The sequence below is a fragment of the Ursus arctos genome, unplaced genomic scaffold (genome assembly GCF_023065955.2).
Source record: "Ursus arctos isolate Adak ecotype North America unplaced genomic scaffold, UrsArc2.0 scaffold_9, whole genome shotgun sequence".
Taxonomy (NCBI): domain Eukaryota; kingdom Metazoa; phylum Chordata; class Mammalia; order Carnivora; family Ursidae; genus Ursus; species Ursus arctos.
In genome coordinates, this window is record NW_026623111.1 from 45,842,625 (window position 1) to 45,864,758 (window position 22,134).

A 22,134-nucleotide genomic window follows, 5' to 3' on the forward strand; every position below is an offset into this window, starting at 1 on the left:
CAGACTGTGAGACAGGGAGAATATTCATTAATGAGGACCATCTCAATGAAGGGAGGAGGAACTAGAGATTTTTAGAGGTAAATTTACAAGGAAGTCATCAGTGTGTCTTTTAGGCGTCATCAAGAAGAATAGTGGTGGGCCTTAGGTGAGTCAATGAGAAAAATTGAGTTTGGGTCTTGGGATATGTGAAAACACTGTGGTTCTTTTTGTTAGCCTTTGCTCTGAACACAAAAGTACAGTGAGATTTCTCAACTTTCACTGGTTTCTGGGAACACTGGATTTCCATAAACTTCAACATTGTCATCTCTAGCTATGCATAATAGACTTGATAAACTCATATATTAAATTGTTGATTTTACTTATTTCATTTCCCAGTCCTAGTGTATGTATTTGGTTTTTAAGTAGATTCCACTTCCCTGTGAAATATGGCATTTTGTCATTTGTTTTCTTGAACAATTTAAATACAGTAATTTCAGTGTCTGTATAATATTAAAGGGGAGCAAATTTATTACCCCAAACTATACCTCTTTGGCATATCGAGTAGCTTAAGTTGGTTATTTTTAGAAAGAGCAGACACAGGTGAAGCTTTGAAAACTGAGCAAAAATTACCCTTTTATAAGAAACATTTATATTTATAAAAGAGACCTCCATTTGTAAGAGTGTCTGTCAACCTCTCTATACCAAGACAGAAGGATGACTCAGTCCCTCTGGAGTATTATCAATAGAAAAGACATGGATTTAAATCTGCTTAATAACCTTACCCTGTTTACTGTGCTTTCCTGGTAACATCCCATAACTGACTCCTCACCCCCAATATCTTCTTTGCCTCTAGCTGAAAATGTTATTTAAGGTGATGGCCGTTTTGGAGAGTTACTCGGTTTTCCTGGGTTTCTCCCATGTATGCAGGAGGTATACATATTGTTTAAACTTTTGCTTTTTCCTGTTAATCTGTCTTATATTAATTCAATTATTAGACTAGCCAAAGAACCTGGAAGGGAGTAAGGGAAAACTTTTCCACCTCTACATTTTCTATGGCTAAGTTTCTATTTTCTTTCTATTTTCTTTCTTTCTTTTTTCTTTCTTTCTTTCTTTCTTTCTTTCTTTCTTTCTTTCTTTCTTTCTTTCTTTCTTTCTTTCTTTTCTTTCTTTCTTTCTCCCTCCCTCTCTCTCTCTCTCTCTCTCTCTCTTTCCTTCCTTCCTTCCTTCCTTCCTTCCTTCCTTCCTTCCTTCCTTCCTTCCTTCCTTCCTTCCTCTTCATCTTCATCTTCATCATCATTTTTCTTCAAGGTACTTTCTTGTTATAGTAGGTAATTTTGTATTGATTTTAGAAAAAAAATAATTAAAGTCTCTTTAAGAAGATATTGTCATCCCTATCCTCTCTCAGAAAATGAGTGTAGAGAGAATCACCTTTAACCCGTCAATGACTGCCTGTGTCAAGGTAGGTGTTTTGTCTTTACAAGGCTCAGTGTACATTTATTTTGTTTCAGTCTTCTCAGAAAGCCTCAGGTTTTTACTATGGCCCCTCTTTATTGACCTCCTGATCAAATCATAAGGCTACCAAAAACTTATCTGTACTTTTAATGTACTTTCTTCTCAGATCCTTCACCTTCAGTCTTTCACAGATTCTCTATTCCTGCCTTCCACGAGCCTCCCTTCTTGCAAGGATCTTGCTTCTGAAGCATTGACTGCTTTGTCACCTTATGATGCTTTTGAATCAAAACTTTTTCTAAATTAATTTATGATTTTCTTGTTATTCTTGGCAGAAGCAATGCCTACTACAAGACACTCCATCACAGCCAGCAGAGGAAATCTGCTTTCACTTACTCTTTTGCTACTTTCCTTAAATTGAAACAAATTGTTTTAAAAATATTTCAGAGATATATTGACCTGCAATTTGTTCTTTGTAACTCTTGATGATTGTGCTCAAGCAGATTTGTTAAAATCTCAAATTGTATTCAATATTAAAAAATAATCTGCAGAATCATAAGATTTTTTTAATAACATGATTTTTTTTAAAGCAAACCAACTGGACTGAGAACAACAATGTCTTTTTATAGTATGTGGTTGTTTTCATTGGGTTATTACTGCTTCTACCCATGAGTAGAACTATTATGTGTTTTGAATAATTAAAAAAGATCTGTTGCTTGTTGATTTTGGATTTGTTTGCCTGACATATTGAATTAAATATTCAGTTAGTGAATGACATATGGCATTTCTTCACTGAAACATGGCAAATATGGCTTTTTCTTGGTGCACAGACCTTGTTTTCAACCAATTTTACAAGCTGTGCAGGATGAGTGAATTCAAGAATAGACTGTTCAAGATTTATAAATCATATACATTCAACGATTGTCTTTTGCCACAAAGTAAATCTAGACTCTTGGATAATAAATATTTATGAAGATGAAACCTTTTCAGAATTCTAAACTGAGAAGCCATATGCTGGCTAACTGCCTCACTGTAACTTTCTTCTGTCTTTGTTAGTCTGATATTTCCAGTTTACTACATTTTTCATGGCTTCTCACTAGCTCAATTTTATCTCTTGCTGTCAATAAGATCTGGCATATGAAAAATGCAACCACTGTGATAGTCAACAAAGTATTAACTAATGCAATCATATATATTAATATTATATGTATATGTTAAATATACAAAATTTTGTGTGTGATTCCTATTCTTAGAGAATTTAGCATGAAATTTTACCTTGTATCACTTGGGTAATTCCCCATATTTTAGCACCTCAAAAAAAATGGAAGCAAAATCAATAGAATCATTAAATGCCATTTCATGTAAACAGGTGGAAACTGGCTAAGAGTGATGATAATTAAAAAAAAAAAAAAAAAAACCTTTCCCCCCCCATTTTTTTGGTATAACTCCACTGGGTAATGATGGTGGGAAATACTTAATAGAGTACAAGAATAATTCTGAAGATGGGGCAATGATGTACATTTTAAGCTCTTTGAAGGTAAGGATTTTGGTCTACAGACCTTCCTTGTATATTTTTCATGTAGCCCTATGCTCAAATGTATATTGCATATTTATGAGTTGGTATTTCATCAGATTTCCTTACAACTTAGCTGTCACAGAGACAAGAAAGACAAGCGGTCTTCCAATACTGCTCACTAGAAGAAAATAATTTTGTGTTTACTTGGTTTCTGTTCTTCCTGACTTACTCATAGGAATCTCACTCTAAATGTGGTAACTTTGTGTTGTGTCAATTTTGCTAACTTAATTTCTCAGATTTCCCTTTCTCATATGGTTCTGGGTAAAGCCGGCCATGAGAGAAACTTGTGTGATATCTGGAAGGCCAAGGCCAAAATGAATAGTTGACTTTTTTTTTTTTTAATATTCTGATGGTCAAAGCAGCGCCAAGACCTTTTGCAGTTTATGTAAATATTCATCAGCGCACTAGCTTACCTTATTGGTGTGGGGAAGTAGTTGGGCCCTTGATTTCTAAGGTTCTTGATAGATCTTATGGTTCAACCTCTGCACATCATGGCCAAGGCACATGTGCAGCTCTTTGGTAAAGGGTGCCCAGATTACAGCATAGGTTTCTCACATCATTAAAACTGGAAGTAATGAGCAACAGATGTGGGTGTTACTTTGTTTTTATGAGTTTCATTTTGTCCTCATGGATTCCTGTTTATCTCATAGTTTCCTAGTTATCCTCATCAATTACAGTCGGTTTTTCCTCACAAATTGACATCCAATATTTCTTTCCATATCCTGACCTTGACTTCAAGTCCAATATCAGATGTAGAAGCAACAGCCTTAAATAAATTGCTTAATCTTCTCTGATAATTATGTAAGACCTAACCCCTATAACAAGTCTCTTACTCTATCTCACTCATCGTGGTTCTTATTCTCTGGTCAAACCTGAAATTATACAGAATTGGGTGCCAATTCTGGGTTTTAAGGGATCAGGCCTTAAAAATTAGTTCTCCGAATTTGTTGTAGGTTATACAGAATTGTTTCTTCAGTCTTATTAGTTTTGAAAACATTAATGACTGTTTCCAGTAGTAATTGGGTTCATAGTAGTTCATGGCATGCCCTGACAAAGAGTTATTTAAATTATCATCTGGAGATACCTATAATCAAGTGCTACAGAAGGCAAGTCTTTGGATGGCTATGTAGTTGTTGCCACAGAATCCAGTAGTGAAAATAAGGGAGTGTAAGGGGGTTGCTTGATTTCTAAATATGCTAGTGGTTTGGGGTAATAAACTGATAACATTAGTACTAAAATCTCATCTCAACTTTGGGTCCAGGTAAGAGACCAGAACCCTTCTATGATCTCCTAAAATGAAACTTTTGTCTCCTCTATCCATATAATTAAGATTTTAAAAGTCAAACCTAAATCTTATCCTACAAGTGAGTAAATAACAATGCAAATTACATTTGTAACATCATGGGTGTCTTTTGTTAAAATTAGGGTATTGATTTGGAAGAATAAGGACCCTCAAAATTGGTATGGATCCTTATGAGCATAGTCTGTTGAAGCTGGGGACTTCGACCTCATAAATTATCCTGAAATGTTTTTACCATTAAAAATGGATTCACCTTCCTTATGAAGAGGTTACTCCTTCTTTGCTTGAATACCTGTAATGGCCTCCTCTGAAGTATTTGACTTGTAGTGAACTGCTGATACTCCTTAATACCTATTCCATCGCCTCTTACTGTTTCTGAACTTATAGTTAGATTCAAGTCCTGGCAGGCCAGAAGAGGTAAACCCAAGAGTATGACACATGGGAATGTACAATAAGCATCAAAAGAATTGTATGACTTTAGCTAATATGTATTAGCAGAAATTCTGAGAATATGCATGGGGATGAATCCTAACAGCATTGGAACAGAGTGGAATAAATACAATGTTGCACTGGGCTGATTTCTTTCTTTCTTTCTTTTTTATTATATTATGTTAGTCACCATACAGTACATCCCTGGTTTTTGATGTAAAGTTTGATGATTCATTAGTTGTATATAACACCCAGTGCACCATGCAATATGTACCCTCCTTACTACCCATCACCAGTCTATCCCATCCCCCCACCCCCTCCCCTCTGAAGCCCTCAGTTTGTTTCTCAGAGTCCATAGTCTCTCATGCTTCATTCCCCCTTCTGATTACCCCCTCTTTCTTTATCCCTTTCTTCCCCTACCGATCTTCTTAGTTCTTATGTTCCAGAGATGAGAGAAATCATATGATAATTGTCTTTCTCTGCTTGACTTATTTCACTTAGCATTATCTCCATGGGCATACTAAGCAGAGATTCTGTTAAGATATTATCCTGATGGGCTGAGAACAGTTCTAGCACTGTACTTAGGTCACCAAAACATACTACAGACAGAGACCAATGGAGATGAACTGCTAGAACTTCCTCGGTATTTTATAGAAGAAGGTATCTAAATGTTTAGGATGTTTGAAAAGCTATAAAGGATTAATCGTATAAGACTTATTTATAAATTCTCTAACCTAATACTAACTAGCTTCACTGAGAGGATACAGAGGAGGCTTCCTTTATCAAGATGGTAATAAATTCATATACGAATGAAGCTTCAGAATTCTTAAGAGTTCTTTGCAAACAGAAGCTAGAGGAGCTGCGGCTGCATGGAAGACTTGTCAGAGCCACGTGTTGCTGCAGTTCCATGTATTGCTGTGGATCTGCTGGCTCACCTTGTTGCCAGGGAACCACAGCCAGACCTGAAGTTCCTCCACTTCCCACAGAGTCACACCATTCAAGCTCTCCAAATCCTGAGCCAAGTGGGTATGTCATTTCATGGTGAAGCTTTTCCTGCTCATCATTCATATTATTGAGATTTGAGTTAGCCAGAGAAAGACGTAGTTTCCCATTTGAACTACCGAGTTCCAAAATGTCAGTGTTTCCCTGGACTCCCTTACTTTGTGTCCACCTTTTCCATCCAACTGCCAGCTTGCTAACTTTAGGTCCCATATCAGACACAAAAGCATCAGTCTTAATATGGACTTCAACTAGCTTCAAAAATTTGGTAAGGTCTCATTTCTACTATAAATTTCTTATTTTATATCATTCATGGTGATTCTGATTCTCTGATATACCCTTACTGAACATCCTTCTATAACTCTGAAATACAGGGATTATACAACACCTTCCCTTCAACATCTATAATTATAATGTTAAAATTTAATATTTTTTAAAGATTTTTTATTTATTTATTTGACAGAGATAGACAGCCAGCGAGAGAGAAAACACAAGCAGGGGGAGTGGGAGAGGAAGAAGCAGGCTCCCAGTGGAGCAGGGAGCCCAATGCTGGGCTCCATCCCGGAACGCCGGGATAACGCCCTGAGCCGAAGGCAGATGCCTAACGATTGTGCTACCCAGGCGCCCCATAAATTTAATATTATCAGGGTTCCTGGGTGGCTCAGTCGGTTAAGTGTCTGACTTTTGATTTTGGTTCAGGTGATGATCTCAGCGATCAAGTCCCATGTCAGGCTCCCCACCCTGGCTTCTCTTCCTCTCCCTTTGCCCCTCCCCCCACTCGCACACTTGTGCTCACACTCGCTTTCTCTCTAAAACAAATAAATAAATCTTAAAAAATTAATATTATCTAATAATTATGTCCAAAATAATCAATGCTTTATTTGTATCTCTGTGAATGTAGTCTCATAGAAAACTTGCTGTCTCTGAATATAATAGGAATACATGGCCGAGTCTATACCAAAATAAGAAATATAATTAGGAGGACATTTTAGAGCAAAATGTCTCTTTAGGTCAAAAGTAATTAATAAGAAGTGTTGATCACTTTTAATTTTATGGGTAGTGACATTAAGGAGTCATCTTTACACATACTCCTTAATGTGTCCATTTTATGGGTAAGTATGTATGAAGTGTCATATTTGAAAAGCAATTTGATAGAGATAAAACAGCATTTCCATTCTGTAAAGTTCAATGAAAGAACAGAGATATAACCAGGAATATATTTGAATAGGATTGATCTCCATCTTTTGCCTATGTTCATGTCCCAAATGATAACAAGCTAAAATTCTTACAACTACTGGAATTGGGAAGGCAAAGGAGGGGAATGTTAGGGTGTGGATTGGAAGGCAATGCTCTTTGGGAAAATTGCAGGAACCTCTTATCAGGAAACAGGGAAATTAAATGTGGATTTTTGGGTCCTCAGTATTCACCTAGCCAATTCTCCTTGGATAGGCTAATACAATCAGCACCAACTAAATGGAAACTCCTAGAATCTGTTTCTAGTAGCTAGAAGTTCTAACTAATCATAGGACCAAACTTGTTCCCACTCCTATTGAAGGCAGATTAATTAACTACCACCAAGCATTGCCAAAACACAAGCAGGACAAGGATAGACTGGATTGTTCAGCTGTTCTTCCCTTACTTAGCTTCTAGCAAGCTTCTTGCATAGACTCATGCAAGTAAATTAATAAAGCTCAATTAATCTCAACCCACATTTTTAAACCACATTTTTTGCATTATGATTGTGTTTCTTTGTAGTTGGCTGGGCCTTCTCTTGGGCATAATCCTGGATTACCAAAGGGCTTGATCATTTAGTATTTTCAGTCAATAGAAAAAAGAAATAAAAATAGTGGATGCTAAAAGCTTCTTTCATCCCATCGTACTCCTTTCCCTGGGAAAAGGATGATAATTTACATTCACAAAGGTAAAAATGGGTTTGCTCCAAAGGCACCACTGGTTACTGAATAATAATTCCAATAAGTGGTTACAGAACCTACTTGAGGTTTCCTGACCACAGAAGACCTTAGCGGGGAAGTAAAAAAGGTTTAACATTAAATCATGTTAAATTTTTAAAATCATTACATAGGACTGCACATTTTAAGTTACTAAATTGTGATAATGTTTTCCACTTAAAATTGCTATAAGTCTCTCTCTTCCTTTAGAATCACCAGATAATCACTGATGCTCCCTGAGATTTTAGCCAAGAGCAGGGAAAAAGTAATTCCCTGGAGTAAATACTTATAATATCCCCTAAGCCATTCTTACTCAAAGTTCTGGGTAACTGTTAAATACAAACCCATTTGTATTAAAAAAATGTGATTATGTAAATCTTTAAAAAATGTGTAATTGTAATTGTACATGCACACATATATGTATATATCTACAGGCATATAGACATAGAGATTTGCATACACACAAATAGATCTATCTATCTATATATGTACATATATATATATACACATTCTCTCTCTCTCTCTCTCTCTATATATATATATATATATATATATATATATCTTCTCAGTTGAATAGTTTAATATTCTTTGAAACTTCTTCCAATTTATTCAAAACAGCATAGTGTTTAAAAGCTCAGATTCTAGAAACAGAGATTCTGGATTTGAATCCTAACTCCACAATTGAGTAAACTCACTCAAATTACTTAACTTCTTGATGCCTCAGTTTACTCATTTGCATGATGGGGATAATAATAGTGACTATTCCATAAAGTAGTTATGAAGACTTCAGGGGTTAATCAATGTAAGATCTGAGAACATTATCTGTCACATAATAAACATATTAAACTCTGTATGTACAACTCCATTTAATCTGAATTTTTACATTTTTTTCTCTACAAAAATAAAGTGAGTTTTATATATATATATATATATATATATTTAAATGAGGGATAATATATATATATAATATAAATATTATATATATATATTTAAATGAGGGATAATAGATTTGGTTCACAAAAGAAGAAAGTAATGCAACTTCTTTGCAATGTCCAATTCTTACTATATCTCTATTGTTCAAATTTGCAAGAAATACTTCCTAAAACCGTGGGTACCTATATAACCCCCTATTCTGCAACACGGGCTGTGGTAATAAACCAAATGGTCTCTTGGCTGACACAATGTTGAATTTGAATGACGTTTTACATAGGAATTTGATTTTTTTCCCAGTAATATATCTAGATAAAGAAGTTATTTTGCCATTGCATAAGTTAGAAGAGAAACAATTATATAACTCAAAAGATTAGAGTTAAGACAAATTGCATCTAGATGAGAAGATAGCAGCAATCTGAAAGATGTTTTATCCCTTAATAGACTTAGCTGTGAAAAACTATTTGGAAAGGGAAGATACAAATTATTAGTTCTACTTTGAATGCCTTTTACCAAGAGGAATAAAACAAGGTAGAAAAAGACCAAGTATAAAAATTAAGAAGAAATGCCTTTTTTGGATTTTGTGTCTTTGAATAATTAGATTGCTCTTCTTTAGTATTGGTTGCCGTTATAAATACAGATGCTTCAAGAACAAAAATATGAATAATTTAAAAATATAGATTTAAGTACAGTTATCATATATTTGTTGATTTCTCAATATTGTTTTATCTATTCCTATATAGTCAATTAATTGAAATCCATAAAACTACATTACAAAGGTAAATGATATTAATTAGAAATTCATATGGGGTGCCTGGGTGGCTCAGTTGTTAAGCGTCTGCCTTTAGCTCAGGGCGTGATCCCAGAGTCCTGGGATCGAGCCCCGCATCAGGCTCCCTGCTCCACTGCGAAGCCTGCTTCTTCTTGTCCCACTCCCCCTGCTTGTGTTCCCTCTCTTGCTGGCTGTCTCTCTCTCTGTCAAATAAATAAATAAAATATTTTTTTAAAAAAAGAAATTCATATACAAATATAACATATCTATTGAATCCTATTATATGTATATTATTAAGCTACACAGAGAAAGATGGAAAAAGAATGAAGTCATCTATATACAAGAGTTTTTTTTTTTTCAGAATAAAAATTAGAAAATCAGGTCTGTGTGTGTGTGTGTGTGTGTGTGTGTGTGTGTGTGTGTTCTGTGTTTTGACTACATAATCTTATACACTCCAGCAAGGAGCATTTTGCTTAAAATTTCCCAGCCATAAAATAAAAACTATAATACATTCTCCTCTCTATCTCAGAATAAATGCAATGTGTTATGTGAGATCACTTTTATTCATTGGAAGGGGAGAATATGTAATTTACAACATTCATCAGCCAGTTGGTTTCCATTGTAGGAAGGAGTAAACCCAATTATCCATTTACCAGGAAAAGTCAGAGTCAAATATTCCTCCTTCCATATTATTTATGTTAATAAATATGGTTATTTTAAAATACTTTACTCATTTTTCTAAGGAAAAATAATTTTACATGAGATTAAAATTGCAATTCAAAATATTACAAAAAGCAGTACAAAGATTTTAACCCATAACTTCATTATGTAAATACAAGGAGAACAGAAGTCAGTAAAACTAAATGACAGTTTTGCCTTAAGATTAAATGAGTTCCTGACATTAATCTTTATTACCATGGCTGATGGTAAATTATCAATTCCAAGGACTCTTTTTATTGGACATAATTATTCAGATTTACCAAGTGTCTCTAAAGAAGATGTTATCAAATAACTTGTTCAACTTCAGTGTTGTAAATAATTAGGACAGGATGGTTTTCAGTCAAGGTAGTATAAAAAATAGAGCACACAGGAATGTGTGACAAGGTAATATGCCCATAAAAATCTATCAACTTTCCTGAGGCACTGAGAAATTTCTATTGTCAGCATGATATTTTCTATTATGTCTATATATGGATATAACATTACTTTAAGAATGAATAGACCAAAATACATAATCCAAGTTATGTTTTCTTAATAGTGGAATTGGAGCTAACAGAATTGAAATATTTTTGAAGTAAATAGTGTTAAAATAGACAACTCAATGGAATTTGAATAGAAAAAAGTGCACTATTTTCTTCTCCTCTTGACTATAAAAGTAGATTTTAACTTTTTGGAAAATTCATCTTTCAAAAAAAGTTTATTGCTGAAAAGTGTTCTGGTAACAACATGCCCTCTTGCATTCATGCCTATCTACCACAGCCTAAGAAAAAATGGATCTGACTTTTTCCCTACATCTACAGAAACATCATGATCTTTAGAATAAAAACATGAACATATACATGCAAGGTGAAAATTTGTGGCAGATGAAAACAAAATGACCCAAGAAAAGAGCTTGATTCAAATGATCAAATAAAAGTGAATTAATTTGATGAGGTTAATTTTAATGATTGCATATTACTAACAAAGTGTATTTTAAGACAGTATAATTGATCCTCAAATCACTTATAATGTGTTGTTAACTTGCACAAACAAAAGCATTCATGGACGTAAATAACTATTCAAGGTCTTGCTGAGGACCACTTTGAGATTCTGTTTCTCCAGGAAACTCTGCCTCATCTCCAGTCAGCTGTGATTTCTTAGTCCTCTGAATTCCCAAAACACTTTTTATCTTTCCCATTCACTTGTAAACGAATCATAGATGACAGGATGGCATTTATTTAAATCATGCCATACTAATTTAATTTCCTGTGTGTTTTCTTTTGCCTACTAGATATTAAACTTGCAGATGGCATGTGTTGTCTCTTATCTTGTATTAGGCTACCATGGCAGACATTTGGTTGCTCATGATTCTTCTCTACCTTGTCATTATATATATACACTAGCTTTTCCTGTATTCCTTCAAAGAGTAATGTAAAGTAGAATTTGTAATTAACTAGTACCTCACTAATCTCAATAAGTACTAATTTATCTTAATCTCAGTTTCTTCAGGAAAAAAACCTGCCAAATGCATACATGTGAAAATCATTTGCCTTATTTTTTTAAAATATTTATTTATTTATTTATTTTAGAGAGAGAGTGTGCAAGCGGAAGAGGAACAGAGGGAGAAGGACAAGCAGACTCCCTGCTGAGTGTAGAACCGCACACGGGGCTCAATACCACAACCCTGAGATCATGACCTGAGCCGAAATCAAGAGTTGGACACTCAACCCGCTCAGCCACTCAGGTGCCCCTGTCTTATTTTTTAAGACAACCTGCTCATGGTATTTTATGATCTCTCCATTTAGCCTCTCTTCTCATAACCTATAAATCTGGGGAAAGCAGCTCAGATATTACCCTCCAGAAAACCTTCACTAGTAACCACTCCCCTTCCCCATCCTATGCTAGATGCCTCTCAGATACACTCCCATAGTTGCTGCATATCTGATAGCACAGGTCATTCTGTTATGTGCAGTTTCTAACCCATGGTGGTGTGATTTCTTTCCAGGCAAGACCTTCACTCCATTCTATCCCTGGCATGACACACAGTATCTGGCACATTAGGGACTATGATACCACCACCTAAAATGTGATTAGGGATCTAATTCATTCATTCAACTGCCTAGGCATGTGTCTATCTACCCATACCCAGCACAGTGTCTGATTACTGGAATTTTATCAAATGCATGCTGAATGGCCTGTAATAATTTTTATACATTTCATGATGTTTAGCACAATACCTAACACATTGTGAGATCTCTAAAACAACACACTTTGAATTAATGGATATTTGAGGAGGTTCAGTAAACAACAATATGAAAAGTAACACAAGGGTTAAAGTTGGGTTATAATATCAACAATGGTGGATGCTGAAGTACTAGAGAAAGGGCTTATAATGTGAATAAATGGTTACTACATACTACGACTATATAAATTCACCCACAGAATCACAGGGACTGCTAGACTAGGGAAGTCTCCTGTGTGTGATGGTAGGTGTGTGGGGCAGGTAAGGGCTTTCCTAAAAGGAGAAAAATTTTCTTTTCTACAAGCAGACTGGATCCACAGAGAAGAAAGGAGGAAGCTAAACTGAATGTGATCAAATGGTTCTCCCAAAGTTATCAATCTGGCATGTTTTCCTCTTATGCAGAGTGAGTGACAGGGTGGAGAGAGTTATTAAACTTCCTGTGCATGAAAAAAGATGTCAGGAGCAGGGAGGAGACATCTTTTAGGTCTATTGAAAGAATATAACAAGTAAACAGGGGCGCCTGGGTGGCACAGCGGTTAAGCATCTGCCTTCGGCTCAGGGCGTGATCCCGGCGTTCTGGGATCGAGCCCCACATCAGGCTCCTCCGCTAGGAGCCTGCTTCTTCCTCTCCCACTCCCCTGCTTGTGTTCCCTCTCTCGCTGGCTGTCTCTATCTCTGTCGAATAAATAATAAAAAAAAAAAGAATATAACAAGTAAACAAATATATTTTTATCAGATTTCTGCATCAAGAGGAAGAATATATATAGATATCCATAGAATTTCTCTATCATTTTTTTTGTCTCAAGTAAGTGAACAGTGGCAACTAGAAGCAGGAACAAACAGGATGTCTGGGTGGCTCAGTCAGTTAAGCATCTGCCTTCAGCTCACATCACGGCACCAGGGTCCTGGGGTTGAGTTCCACATCAGGCTCCCAACTCAGCAGGGAGTCTGCTTCTCCCTCTCCCTCTGCCCCTATCCCCTACTCATGCTCTCTGCCAAATAAATCTTTTTTTTAAAAGAAACTTTAAAAAAAATAAAAAACAGGAACAAACATATAAACAAACAAAAGTAACAAAAGCAGCTGTAGCAAATATCAAAAGGTGGGAAAACAGTAAAACCAGGAGTCATGCTTCAAATCTAATGGTGGCTTTAATACAACAACCAGTTTTCTTTTTTTTATTGGATTATAGTTGACGCACAATGTTACATTAATTTCAGGTGTACAACATAGTGATTTGACAACTCTACACCTTCTGCTATGCTCACCAAAAGTGTAGCTACCATCTGTCACCATACGACATCATATATATATATATATTTTTTTTTTTTTTGAGAGAGAGAGAGACAGAGAATGCGAGCAGGGGGTGGGGAGGGGCAGAGGGAGAGAGAGAATCTTAAGCAGGCTGTATGCTCAGCATGGAGCCCAGCGCAGGACTCAATCCAACAACTCTGAGATGCAGACCTGAGCTGAAATCAAGAGTCAGATGTTAATCGACTGAGTCAGCCAGGGGCCCCCATACAACACTATTATAATACCTTTGACTATATTCCTTTTGTTGTACTTCTTATTCTCATGACTTACTCATTCTGTAATTGGAAGCCTATATCTGTCGCTCTCCTTCATCCATTTGCCCATCCTCAACTCTTTCCCCTCCAGCAATCATCAATTTATTCTTTGTATTTATGTATGGGTCTGTTTCTGGTTTTTATTTGTTTTGTTTTTTAGATTCCATATATAAGTGAAATCATATGGTATTTGTCTTTCTCTGACTTGTTTCACTTAGCATAATACATTCAAGGTCCAACCATGTTGTCACAAACGGCAAAATTTCATTCTTTTTTATGGCTGAGTAATATTCTAGTGTGTGTGTTGTGTGTGTGTGTGTGTGTGTGTGTGTGTATACCACATCTTAAATCCATTCATCTAACAAAGGAATTGGTTATTTCTGTGTATGGGCTATTGTAAATAATGCTGCAATAAACATAGGAGTGCATAAATCTTTTCAAATTAGTGTTTTCCTTTTCTTTGGATAAATACTCAAATAGAATTGCAGGATCATATGGTAGTTCAATTTTTTAAATGTTTTTTGAGAAATATCTTTCCATTTTCCATAGTGGCCGCACCAATTTACATTCCCATCAACAATGCCCAAGGATTCCCTTTTCTCCACATCCTCACCAAAATTTGTTATTTCTTATCTTTTTCATACTAGCCTTTCTGACTGGCATGTGGCAATATCTCACTGTGGTTTTGATTTGCATTTACTTGATGACTAGTGATGCTGAACATCTTTTTATGTGTCTCTTGACCCCCTGTATGACTTTTTTTGGAGAAATGTCTCTCTATTTCTCAGGGAGTCTAGTGAAAGTTTTATCAATTTTATCTTTTCAAATAACTAGTTTCATTGCTCTATTTTTTTTTTTTTTTAGTCTCAATCCCATTTATTTTCACTCTGATATTTTTTTCTTTCATTCAACTAACTTTGGGCTTTGTTTATTCCTCTTTTTCTATTTCCTTTATGTATAAAGTTAAACTGTTTGAGATTTTTCTTGTTTCTTTGAGATAGGTCTGTATTGCTATAAACTTCCCTCTTAGAACTGCTTTTGTAGCATCCCATGGATTTTGGTATGTTATATTTTCATTTTCATCTGTCTGAAGGCATTTTTGGATTTCTTTGATTTCTTCACTGACACATTTGTTGTTTTGTAGCATGTTGTTTAATCTCACATATTATGATTTTTTTCCAGTTTTCTTTTTGTGATTGATTTCCAGTTTCATACCATTATGGTCTGAAAATATGTTTGATATGATTTCAGTATTCTTAAAACTTATTGAGACTTATTATGTGACCTAACATATGATCTATCCTGAAGAAAGTTCCATGGCTACTTGAGAAGAACGCGTATTGGCTCATTTGGGATGAAATGTTCTGTATATATCTTTTAAATCCATCTGATCTATTGTGTCATTTAAGGACCATGTTTCCTTATTGATTTTCTGTCTGGATGATCTATCCATTGATGTAAGTGGGAAGGGTCTTCCTACACTGCCATCTTGAACCACCCTCCCCACTTATGTTTTGACCTTCGAAATTCTTTTCATGAATATATGTCACTATCAAGTCTCCCTCTTCTCTAAATTCCTGTTTTATGTTGAGGCAGATGTGCAAATGCATAGGTAATACATTTTGGACTAAGTTTCCTTGATAGTATTTTTTTTTTCTTACAGCTCAATAACCTTATACTGCTCTATTTTATAGGAAGCAGAACATTTTATGAGTTCAATTTAGTTTGTATTCCACAGCAGTAATTGAAATCATGAATTTGCTCCATTTGCTTACAAATAAGCAATTTATGGCTTGAATGAACTCTTTTAGTGATTACAGTCTTCAGCAGGAAGACATGGTATTTAATATCTTAAAAAATAAGCATACCTCTAGTAAATTTAGGGAACCATATGATGAATAACATGAGAATATTCATGTTGCAAAGGGACAAATACACAAGAATAATTTTTACACAAGAATGGACCAGTTGTGGTGAAATATTATTACCAATGACAGTGTCCTGTCTTACCCAGGTAGCTCCCTGAAATAATAAGGACACATTCTACCTAATTAATGGGAAATCTAAAATATGTGATGACAACATAACTAAACTGCTTTGAGGTATCTGTGAGAAAAGCATTATTTAAATACATCTTAATTTAATGTTCGAATAGGAAATAATTCTTTTGCTTTTTGAACATAGTAACTAGTCCTACTTTTACTTTCTGATCATTAAGAGACATATGATTTTGGTGAACCATAGCATAAAGCAGATTGTATTTTGATGCATGAGTTTAAAGAGAAACTTAAGTATTCCAATCTATATATTTTTTAACCTTTTCTTTCTAACTGTAAGTGACACATTTAGAAGTAAATATGAAGTTAAAATAATATCTCTTTAGATAAAAGTATGTGTTTCTCTGTTTTTTTTAAATATATTAATTATTTTCTACAGTCTCAATGTGACTACAAACTGCTATTGCCTTAACATGAATTGTATAAAGTAGTTAAAATGCTTTAGAAGATACCTTAAAATTTTTAGTAATTTAAATTGAGTCCGAATTTTGAAAGCATTTACATTACTATTTTGTAAATTATCAGACAACTATAACAATTAAAAAAATTCTATAATGGAATCTCCATTGACTGGATTATTTAAAATGACATTTATTAGATGATATTGTTATTGGCTAATTAATTTCAGTGGAGATATAGCTGATATATTGGCAATCATAAAAATTGTATAATTTACATGTTTTTGAGTTGTTACATGAGGCTACGCCATCAAATGTCTAAATAATTCAGTATATGGTAAGAATTTACCAAGTATTAATTAATTAATTTTCTCTTTTTTACCAGTCTGAGTGGTTTAAATGTTTTAGATTAAATGTATCTAGAGCCATAAAGATAGTTCATAAAAAAGATTGTTTTTTCCACACTGATTCTGAAGCATTGATTTTTGAATTTAGATATCATTGATTATTTAATTGTATGATAACATCACCTTCCTCATATACCTGCACATCATTTATCTATCCACTCAATCAATATTTATAGGTCTTGGTAATAGAAACACTCACTTTCTTTTTTAATTGTGACCATTTTAAACCTAGAAATATATCGGAATTAAACTCAATCTGGCAATTGTTAATATAGATGGTTTTATTGTCCTTTTACAGCAATAGACCTTCAGAGAGCATAGGCAATCCAGGGTCCTACGCTTGTCTCAAACATGTGTGTGAGGTTCATTGTTGTTGTTGTTTTTCCCAACACATATAGCTCACACGATTTTCCCTCCAACAGAATATTAAATAAGCTTCTCTTAAGTTCATCCTCTTCCTGATATAATATTCATTACATTTATGAAGTAGCAGAGTGAGAAGACTATTATCAGGACAGACTAGATATCACCACTTTCCAGATGCTTTTTTTTTTTTTTTTTTTTGGTTCTAGGAGAGATTCTCTCATTTTAGCCTAGTCAACTTTGTTGGCAGTTTACAATCTTTAGCACTGACTCAAAAGCACTCAAGATTCTGGTGCACGGGTTCCTTTTACTAGTCCAGAAGTGTATTAGAACACAGAGAGGCAAGTAAAAAGATAAACAATATTCCAAATCAAGGGAAGGTTATTTAGCATTGGAGACAGGGGTTGTTCAAGGAAAATTAAGCTGGAGACTTAAAGCAGCATGACTAGGAGTAAAAACAGCGTCTTCCTGGGCCACAATTGCTTATGTGAGAACCCCAGAATATTACTCTAATTTTTGTATTAACCACCCTGTCATTCATAATTTAACTATCAAGAAGAAAAGAAAGGTGCTCAATCACTCTTTTAAAGGCATTGTGTCAATAACTGGAAACTTACTAAGAATAAGACTTGATATAAGCCCTCCAGGAACTATTGATTACAATTATGTAAAAGAGATTCAAAATACATGAAGGGAAATGTAATAATTAAGACATATTTATGAAGTTCAAGATGAGCACTGTAGTGGTAATTCTTAATCTATTTTAGGTTTCTAGCATCACCCATGCTTGATCTTACTAACCCTTAATAAAATTAGTATTTGAAGTGGGGTATTGAACTGAGATACTGTAAAATGATTCCTACCTACTACAATCATTTTGGGTAGTTGAGAAAGTATATACAATCAGTAAAAGTAGAGTCCTAATTTACCTAATATTAAAATAGATACATAGCTTAATTAGCTTTGAAGAGCCTATTGATATGATCTAGCAACATTTGTGAGTCAGAAAGATGGGAAATTATGATGTAAGGCGTGAAATGAGTACTCAATATTTGCCAATAATTCACAAAAATCACTCAACTTAGTACTGACTGTAAATGGAGCACTCAAGAAATGGTATCAGATACACTCGGTTCTCCTTGCATTGGTATATGTTGCTCATAAAGCTGACTGATTCATATGAGTTGAAATCTTACCTTTTTGGAGATAACTTAACGTCATTCACCAGCTTTATATTTTACCTGGATACCTTAGGATTACCTAGCATTCAATTTGTCATCTTCTCCCATAATCCAGATCCTATGTTGACGTACCCATTACTAGTTACTCAGCCTCAAAAGGATAGATTATTTTTATTTCACTCATCCTAATATACAATAAGGCATTATCTATCATTCAGTATATCTATGGATTATTTTGTCATCCTCATTGCCATAGACTTCTGTCATTTTCTATAAGCCTACTGAAATGACTTAGTCCTGACTCCAACTTTTCCCATCCAGTTCAGTTAACATCCTTTTATTGTACACATCTTTAAAAATTTTAGAATAATTTTAGCATCTAACACACTTTTTAAAAAGATTTATCTATCTGAGAGAAAGAGAGAGAGAGAAAGAGAATGAGTGGGGGGAGGAACAAAGGGAGAGAATCTCAAGTAGATGCCCACTGAGCTCAACCCAGACCCAGGGCTCAATTCCACGACCCACAATATCATGACCTGAGCCAAAACCAAGAGTCTGATGCTTAAACAACTGAGTCACCCAGGCACCTCAAGCATCTAATACACTTTTAAGAGTGTTTTCTCTAAAACATTGCTTGACTCACATCAATCTTTGATTTAAATTTTTTCAGTACATTGCTGAAGTCTTTTTTCTAATGATTTTTGCTTTTTATATGTTCCTTATTTACATTGCCAATCTTATCTCCCTCTATAATACTCCAAATTTTATTACGTCAAAATCGATATTCATACTTTTCTCAGTATATACCGGGGAACAGTACATACTTGCCTTTGTGGCTTTTATCATATCATTCTTCTAGACAGAAGTAAATTCTTCTCTATTTTTTTAACATCTCCTTTTCCAATAGAGCAGAAAAAACTCATCTGTTATATCATCTAGACCATCATCATCTTAGCAAGCTCATTTCATCTTTTCACTTACACATTGCATTAAGCACATCTATATGGACCATTTTTACTTTACTTAATGTACATAATGTTTCTTTTTGTTTATTTTTCAGCTCAGATCTTGAGAGAAGGAACCATGCCTCTCTCAGAATTGTGTTGCTAGGGTTTAAACACTGTGCCCCACAATGTGTACCCAGTGAAAGTATTTTAACATTAGAGATGACTGACGAAAATTAATACAGGACAGTCATCTGTACTTAAGTATTGAACACTCTATAAATTACAAAAGTCTCTGTAAATTACTCTGAAAATATCTGGAGAATTTTTTTTTCTCTTCTTGAGGATATATGGATGAACACTGGATTTAGATTATGTATACTTTAAGGTAAACATTAAACATAGCCTTTCATGTATGAAAGCCTGCTATTTTAATCATTGTTCCTTACTGATACATTCTGTAACTTTGGTTAAGTCATGAAACTGTTGAAATACAGCCAGTAGCAAGATATAGATAAAAAAAAAATTACACTTGCTTGCTAGCTTAAGAAAAAAATGAGAAATGTGTAATGTCTTAAATTTGTCCAAAGATAGCAAACCCTAAATTAAAAACTATTAATTATGGTTAATATTTATTTTTTCAAAACTTAATTTACTAAAAGTATTTATATAAACTATGTCAACATATTATTCAATATGTTATAGCTCATTATGTTATTTTTTAAAATGTTGAATCATTTATATGGCTTATATGAATTTAATTTTCTATGAAAAAAATCTGCTCAAAAATGCTGCCAATTTTTTTTTTTACAAAATCCAGATTTGTTTATAAATTTTGACATGAATCCTCATTATCAAATGCAATAACTGCAGGTGGCAACTTACATGAAAAAGCAGCAGAGTAAATGTGAAAGAATTAATGACGGGCTGTAGAATTTATTACAGATATAAGATATACACCTTTCAAGGTTTAAATTCATTTCCTATTTTATTATGGATAGGAATTAATGGCTGGAGAAATAACAATTCTGCTTAGTAATACAACTCCCCAAATTTAGTGAACATCTACTGCACACATGGAATGCTTCTTAATACTTCAGGGCATCTAAAGCTAGCGAGAATATCTTTAGCAATCATGGTAAGCCCAGAAGAGGACAGGTCAGACGGATAGCGGAACTGAAACAACACATTCTTACTTAGCAGATTATATGAGGACCTTCCTTACTATATCTTTTCTTTCCTGACCTTTTGCTTAACTTCTTTCTAGAATTTAGCATTTATTAATATGGTCTTCAATTTCAAAATGGATCCCCTTTTCTAAATTGGACCCATTCTGGATGTTATTTATCTCTTTGATTTTTTTTTCATCCTACATCTCAGGATTCCTCTACTCCCGCCTGATGGACATATCAATGAAATTGCTAGTTATACTTGGGATGAAACTGCAAATTTATGCAACTGTACTGATTGAAGTGAGAATTTCTACTTTCAAGGTTTTCATATCTAGTGAAGAATCAAATAAATAAACAGACATAACTGCAATGTAGCATGAAAGAGGTTATTTCTGAGTGTTGTGAGAACCTGTTAGGGGACTATTGTATAGCATATAATATGTCCATGATATACAAGGTTGAAGTAAAACCCTATGAATTAAAAAAAATGATATCTGATAATTATAAATAAATGTAGGCAACACTTACTGACCACTTATTATGTTCACTTAGCACTATTCTAAATGTTTTACATGGATTAATTTATGAGGATATAAAGAACAATTAATAGGAGGCAGAATCAGGACCTCAACTTAAGACAATGTAAATACTGACAACATGCTCTAAATTATTATATTACATTTGAAAAAAATTGATAAGAGGAGGCCTGGGTGGCTCAGTCCATTAAATGTCTGACTTTGGCTCAGGTCACGATCTCAGGGTCCTGGGATTGAGCCCCTCAGTCATCAAGTTCCACTCTCAGTGGGGAGTCTGCTTGTCCCTCCCCCTCTTCCTTTGCCACTTCCCTGCTTGTGCTCTCTGTCTCACTATCAAATAAAATCTTTTAAAAATTGACAAGAATTAATTAACTTCAATTTTCACCCAAATTAAACATTTTGATGCAAATACATCAAATAAAAAATATAGAAAATATTTTCATTCTTTTCAAAAAACTTTATTATTTGTTGCTTTTTTCTGGTACCTACAGCTTACCCACTGGGTAATGCAACACTAGGTGAAAAGCATGTGAAGAGTTTCTTGCTATGTAGTGCAGTTAATAAAATGGGAGGGAAGTAATGAGGTCTGACCTAAGACAATAGCAGAGAGAGGATGAGAAATGAAACATAAAAGAGAGTAAGGATGATGAATCACTAAGTCTTAAAGTCTTAAAGTCAGAAGGTAAGTAAGGACAGGTCATGAAACTTACGGCTTGATCAAGTGAGTAGATTTTAAGCTTACAATATATGAAATAAAAAAATTTAGGTTGAGAAGAAGAATTTGGATTCATTCATTCAGCAAATATTTGCAAACCTATCATGTTTCAGTCTTTGTGTATAACTCTGGATTTGTAGTGCTCAACCAGAAAAAAATACTGTTTTTAACTCTATGAAAATTACATTCAACTTTCAGAGATTATATGCAAGAAAATTTAGAAATAGATACAATTACAACCTAGGATAAATGTAAAGGCAGAGTTTAATAAGAAAGTGTAACTTGAGGGGCAAGATACTTAAATCTATGGTTAGAAACGATATATCTGAAAAATGATCTTTTCGCAGAATCCTGAAAGTTGAAAAGTCAGTCAACTGTCATGTCAACAGCTGGTCCCACTGGTCATGTGGGAGTAAAAACCCAGAAGTGAAAAACCTAAAGTAGGTGAAAGAAGTTCATTTGTCTTTGTTC